This window comes from Scyliorhinus canicula, chromosome 15, assembly GCF_902713615.1.
Source record: "Scyliorhinus canicula chromosome 15, sScyCan1.1, whole genome shotgun sequence".
NCBI lineage: Eukaryota > Metazoa > Chordata > Chondrichthyes > Carcharhiniformes > Scyliorhinidae > Scyliorhinus > Scyliorhinus canicula.
Window position 1 is genome coordinate 86177255 of NC_052160.1, and position 6392 is coordinate 86183646.

The following is a 6392-nucleotide window of genomic DNA, read 5'->3' on the forward strand; positions in this document are numbered from 1 at the left end:
TAAATACAGCAGGACCACCGGCGAGATGACATTTGAAAGTTGCACAAATTTGATAAAACGAGTAGCGGACAAGAAGCAAAGTTCATAGTTTTGCCAGTGGAGATAAAGTTTTAGTATTGTTACCAGTGGTAGGTAAGCCTTTAAAAGCTAGGTTTGTGGACCTTATCAGATTGAAAGTAATTAAGTGAGGTGAATGATGTGGTAAGAAAGCCAGATGGAAGGAAAATTCCCCGAGTATGTCATGTGAATATGCTTAAAAAGCACTTTGAATTGGAAGCAGAGCAAAAGGAGGAGATTTTAATGATTCTAGCTCAAAGTGAAGAACCAAATCCTTTTGACATCCCTCAAATTAAATTGGAAAACGAGGATGTTCTTAAAAATTGGGCTAAATTGTTGAGTTACTTCCAGAGGGAAAATCCAACGGTTGTGTGTGGACTATCGAAAGGTTAATGCAGACAAGAACGTACTCTTATCTTATCCCATGTTTGGAGGATTGCATTGAGAAGGTGGGACAATCAGCTTTTATTTCCAAACTGGATTTACTTAAAGGTTACTGGCAGGTACGGTTATCCGAAAGGGCGAAGGAGATTCAGCTTTTGCGACTCCAGATGGTATATGACAATCAAAGTTATACCATTTGGCATTAAAAACACCCCAGCAACATTTCAACGGTTAACTAACAAAGTTGTTTCAAGATTACCCAATTGTGCGGTATACATCGACGATCTGGTAATTTTCAGTCAGACATGGAAAGAACTTCTGAAGCATCTGATGGAGTTATTCGATCGACTTCAGGAGGAGGTTTGGTGATAAACCTAGCCAAAAGTGAATTTAGAAAAGCCCAAGTCACTTGATTTATGGATGTTGTTGGGAAAGTTACTGAGGGTTACCTATCGAGTATTGTATCTTTTTAGGGGTTATCATTGTTTACTGTGTGTTATAAAATGTAACTGGATTCATAGAATAAACATTGTTTTGTTTTAAAAATACTTTAGATCTCTGTTGCATCACACCTGTAAAGTGGACCCTTGTGCTTCCCATAACCAAAATTGTTTAAACGTTGTGGGTCAGGTGAACTCCATGATATACTTTGATGTTCTCTAAACCCTGGTCCATAACATTAGATACATGCTATGGACGCAGCCTCAAAATCGGGGAATCCACCTCAGTATATATTTTTTTGTCCGTGGACCATCATTTATTGCCCATTTCTGAGGCAATTAAGAGTCAACCACATTGCTACAGGATATTAGTGAACTAGATGGGTTTTTATGACAATTGACAATAAACTTATGGTTACCATTCGGTCTTTAATTCCAGATTTTTGTTGAATTCAAATTTAATCATCTGCCATGGCAGGATTTGAACCCAGGTCCCCAGAACATTACCCTGGGTCTCTGGATTACTAGTCCCATGATAATACCACTGCCTCTGTAAGGTATATTTCTGCAGCTGCTTCTAGCTCTGACTAAGGAGGGGCGATGGGGGTGGCGGTTTTAGATAACATTAGGTTAGCAACAGTACTGTGAGGTGGGCAGCTATGTAACCACGCCCCAAGGCCATTGCGCGCGGAACAACCTTTATCAGTGTGTGTAACTTGAGGCTCGGCAGAATGCGCCTTCTCCAGCCATAACTCAGATGGCTGTACGTGTTACAATCCTAGAGTAAAAAACTATTTGATTGAAGCCTTACTGTGTCGACTCACTCATTGAACTGAGATTTAGCCTAACAAATTGGTGACCCCGACGTGGGGGGGAGTCGAACACAACTCCGTTTAAGATCGCAGAGACAATTAAAAGCCGGCTAAAAAGAAGGTACGGAGTCAAACCTGTTAAATCAAAACTCCAAAATTGAAATTTTAAATTGTGTAATAATTGTCTCAGTGATTGAAAAAGGAGACAAAATTAGAAGACGACCATAGCTGGACGTCAAACGCCTTGGGATTGTGACACGTAAGTGTTAAGTTGAATTTAAAAGTCCTTAAGGTGTAAGATTAATGATTTCCTTCGACCAAATATTAGTGATAATATTTACCTAAAGTCTTTACTTAAAAAACTGTCAGATATCAGAAGTAGAGTGAGAAGGAAATAGAATTATTACCTTCGACCAAATATTAGTGATAATATTTACTCAAAGTCTTTACTTAAAAAAACTGTCAGATCTCAGAAGTAGAGTGAGAAGGAAGTAGAGGACATGTTATTACCTTCGACCAAATATTAGTGATAATATTTACTCAAAGTCTTTACTTAAAAAACTGTCAGATATCAGAAGTAGAGTGAGAAGGAAATAGAATTATTACCTTCGACCAAATATTAGTGATAATATTTACTCAAAGTCTTTACTTAAAAAACTGTCAGATCTCAGAAGTAGAGTGAGAAGGAAGTAGAGTTTTAGAATCGGAAAATTGTTTTGTTGCCTTGTGACAAGAGGACATTACCTTCGACCAAATATTAGTGATAATATTTACTCAAAGTCTTTACTTAAAAAACTGTCAGATATCAGAAGTAGAGTGAGAAGGAAATAGAATTATTACCTTCGACCAAATATTAGTGATAATATTTACTCAAAGTCTTTACTTAAAAACTGTCAGATCTCAGAAGTAGAGTGAGGAAGGAAGTAGAGTTTTAGAATCGGATAATTGTTTTGTTGCCTGAGAGATCTGTCACGTGAAGGTCGGGCATTGAAAACAAAACAGTTTTGGATCTATTATCACCGGTTCATAAGAGACTTGAAATATAAATGTCCGCATTTGAAAACAAAACAGTTTTGGATCTATTATCACCGGTTCATAAGAGACTTGAAATATAAATGTCCGGTAACATTAGCGCGCGAAAAGAGCATAAAAATTTAGAAGAAAAATGGCCACTGGGGGAAAACTAATGCATTAAAATTGGGTATAAAATTGACAGAGGAAAGAAATAGTTAAAACAGCCAACGTCTTAAAAAAAAAAGGACGGCACATATTGGAAAATAAACCAAGCATTAGGCTATCCGCCTTGAATCTGTATATAATCCATGTGAGTTTAAGCTATATTCAGGCCTTTGTGTGAATATTTTCACCCTAACATTAGTGTAAGTCTGGAAGGATTTGCTGAGCTGGAGGCCGCTCGAGCCGGTGGACAAGGCGAGTAGTCCAAACCTTTGACCGCCTAAAATTAGAATCACTTGGCAAGGCGGACAGACGGTGAGGTAACATCACAATAAATCTAGTATCAAGGCCAATGAGTAAAAAAGTCAGTTTAAAACATTTGGGTTTTTGAAGAGCAAACTACTCTGGTAAAAAAAAAAACAATGATAAAAGTGGGTGTGATTTCTGTGGAACAGAGAAAAATGGGTGAGATACACAGAAGTAAAGGATAAGACAAATAAAGTTCTAAGCACAAATGATAAATTAAACCTTCATACCATTTGGAAGACAGGCTGGTTTAAAGGAATTGAGCTCTAACTCCTTTAAGCATGTCAATAAAACGAGTAAAGATACTGCAGTAGGTTCTGCAAACTAGCATAAAGACCTCACAAAACTGCCAACAATTACGGCTAACGACTGTCCCAGAATGTCTCAAGGAGAGAAAAAAAATCAAATTAAGTGAAGTCCAAAAGATCAGAAAGGGGCTAAAGCACTCAATTAGTTTTGTTCAGGAATGTCTGAGGATGACTAACCCCCCTCCCAAAACAAAAAAATGGGGAGGAAAATCAATACAAGGTTACGGTTAGAAACTTAAGAATGGATACATGTCGAGAATAACTTCAGATCGTTTCAAGCCGTCCAGATAAATTCAGCAGTAATTCAACTCACTTGAAATAAAAGAAAAATAAACATCCAGTAATGTTTCTTTCCAAAAACCAGTTAAACAACGAACATTGAAAATTGAAAGAAAGGATGGGTAATGTCTAAGGTCACATAACGGATGGAGATGGCATCATGCCAAGTTCTCCACCACTTTTGATTCTGTACAAAAATTTAACCATTTCAGCAAGCAGGTCATCTGCACAAAGAAATATACATCTCTAAGAAAAGCTAATGCCTCTAAAATTAATCAGTAGAAATTGACTTAAATGGAATGACACAGATAAAGTTTTTGAAGGAGAATGAAACATTTTGTTCAGTATTTTAATTTTGTTCCATTTTAGAGAAAGAGAGACAGACAGAGAGTTACGTAGAGAGAGTTACGTAGAGAGAGAGAGACTGATAGAGACAGCGAAAGTTGAGAGAGCGAAAAAGAGCGAGTCAGGGAGAGACAGAGAAGGGCAGGGGTAGTTAGATAAAGGTAAAGAGAAAGAGCGACAAGAGTTCCAGAGACAGACACAGAGAAAGAGAGAGAGAGAGTTTTAGGCATCTAAACTTTGTTCTGAACTATTCACAGTCTTTGTATTCAGACTTTGACTTCAGACCTTGACTTGTTACGAGCTGTGATTATTTGAAAGCTTCAAATTGTCTACGCATTGTCTTTAAAGATTATAGTTTGAGTACAGTTAACAATTTTTTTTCTTTTCAAAGGCTATAATTTTAATCAGGGTGCAAAATCACGTATGTAAAAATAAGAAAATATTAGTTTTATGGTGTTCAGTGGAGGTTAGGATAGTTGAAATACATAAGACAAATATGATCAAGCCGGTGTTTCATTAGTTCAGGGTTAAAACTTCCCTGACACAAATAATCATCAGTAGGGTGAAACTAAACTGTCCCACAACGCAGATGTTTTAATTATGAGATTGCAGAATGACTTATAAACAACAGATGGGTAAATGAAATATGTCCATGAGTTTCAATAACATATTGTGTTCCCTGAAAAACTTGATAACGGGAATTTGGCAGCACTCCAACTTTTACTCCCAGCCATTTGAGTGAAAAATTTAAAAACAAGTTTCGAGATGCGAATGGCATCATTCCAATTTATCCACCCACTATACCCCCCTTTTTGTCTCTGCAAGACAGTCAACCCTTTCAACAAGCTTTTGTGTGTAATCCAGAAGATGTCTTGACACTCCCATGCTGGTTTGCCTGCGAGTTCTGGCCTTTTAAATTCTGATAAAGTAATGAACAGTTCACACAGCTGAAGATGCATTTTAATTGGAACTTACAAATCTTAAGTTTTGAATTTTCACCCTCTTAACGACCCAGGACCCAAGACCAACCCGGAGTGGGTGCAAACATGGGAAGATAGGGAAATTGAAATGAGTCAATATATCAAAATGCTCGGTAACATGGTCGCTTTAGTTTCGCAACAGGTGAACAACGCGGCCGGTGACGGAGAAGAAGGACAGGAGAGTCCGATAAAAGAAGGGGACCTGGTGTGTATCAGAAAACCCGGAAAAATCCCGTGGGCTGAGGGCATTCGCCAACCGGGAGGAACTACCTCCTAATTACCAGGACATGAAGATATTTTTGACCAAGAAGAGTACTTAGAAGCTGAAATGTGAAACTGGGGGGGAAGGGAACGAAAGAAAAACACGCGGGTTATAAGGGGCAAGGCAAAAATTGTATATAATGTACACCGCCCCTGGGAAGGACTTGAGACTCCGGCGGGTCGAGCCAAGAGGATTGGGGGGTCCTCACCTTCCTGAGACCTCAGGACCCAACCAGGCGGTATAGAACGCTTGGCAAAAAGGGTTTTTTATTTTTGCGCGCGTTTCAAAACATAGGGGGCGCGGGAAGTAATTGTTGTCCTCATAAGAGGACAAAGGAGAGATTGTAAGGTATATTTCTGCAGCTGCTTCTAGCTCTGACTAAGGAGGGCGATGGGGGTGGCGGTTTAGATAACATTTAGGTTAGCAACAGTACTGTGAGTGGGCAGCTATGTAACCCGCCCAAGGCCATTGCGCGCGGAACAACCTTTATCAGTGTGTGTAACTTGAGGCTCGGCAGAATGCGCCTTCTCCAGCCATAACTCAGATGGCTGTACGTGTTACAATCCTAGAGTAAAAAACTATTTGATTGAAGCCTTACTGTGTCGACTCACTCATTGAACTGAGATTTAGCCTAACACCTCCCACGAGCTTTGTTCTCCTTTTCTGAACTTTTTGGGTTTGCCTTCTTCCCTTACTAGGAACTTTATTATGTTTTACTTCTATCTCATCTCGTTCAACTTCTCTCTGCCTCCCTCAACTCTTTTGTGCCCTTTTCGTGTTTTTGCGCAGGCGCACAAATTTCTTTGTCTTCAACTCAGTGATCGGCATCTCCAATTCCCAAAGAACTTTGGATCTCCTGTGCATGCATCAGTCAGGAAATGTCTGCACATGCTCTGTTGGAATGTTTTTGTTGGTAATCTGAACCGTGCATGCACCGGCTGGGAAAGGGCCGCGCTTCTGCAGTTCTGCCGCGGGATTCTCCATCGGCGGAATCCTCCGCCTTGGCGGCAATGCACCCACGCTCACAGGTTTCCCGATGGCAT

The 6392-nt window shown here is 39.5% G+C and overlaps 1 long non-coding RNA gene across 1 annotated transcript; it reads left to right on the top strand.

The window, feature by feature from the left end:
• Positions 1 to 1558: 1558 nt before the first annotated feature.
• Positions 1559 to 5940, top strand: LOC119978990. Its single transcript, XR_005463615.1, has 2 exons — positions 1559 to 1952; positions 5219 to 5940. It is a non-coding gene; the product is annotated as an uncharacterized LOC119978990 (long non-coding RNA).
• Positions 5941 to 6392: the final 452 nt, after the last annotated feature.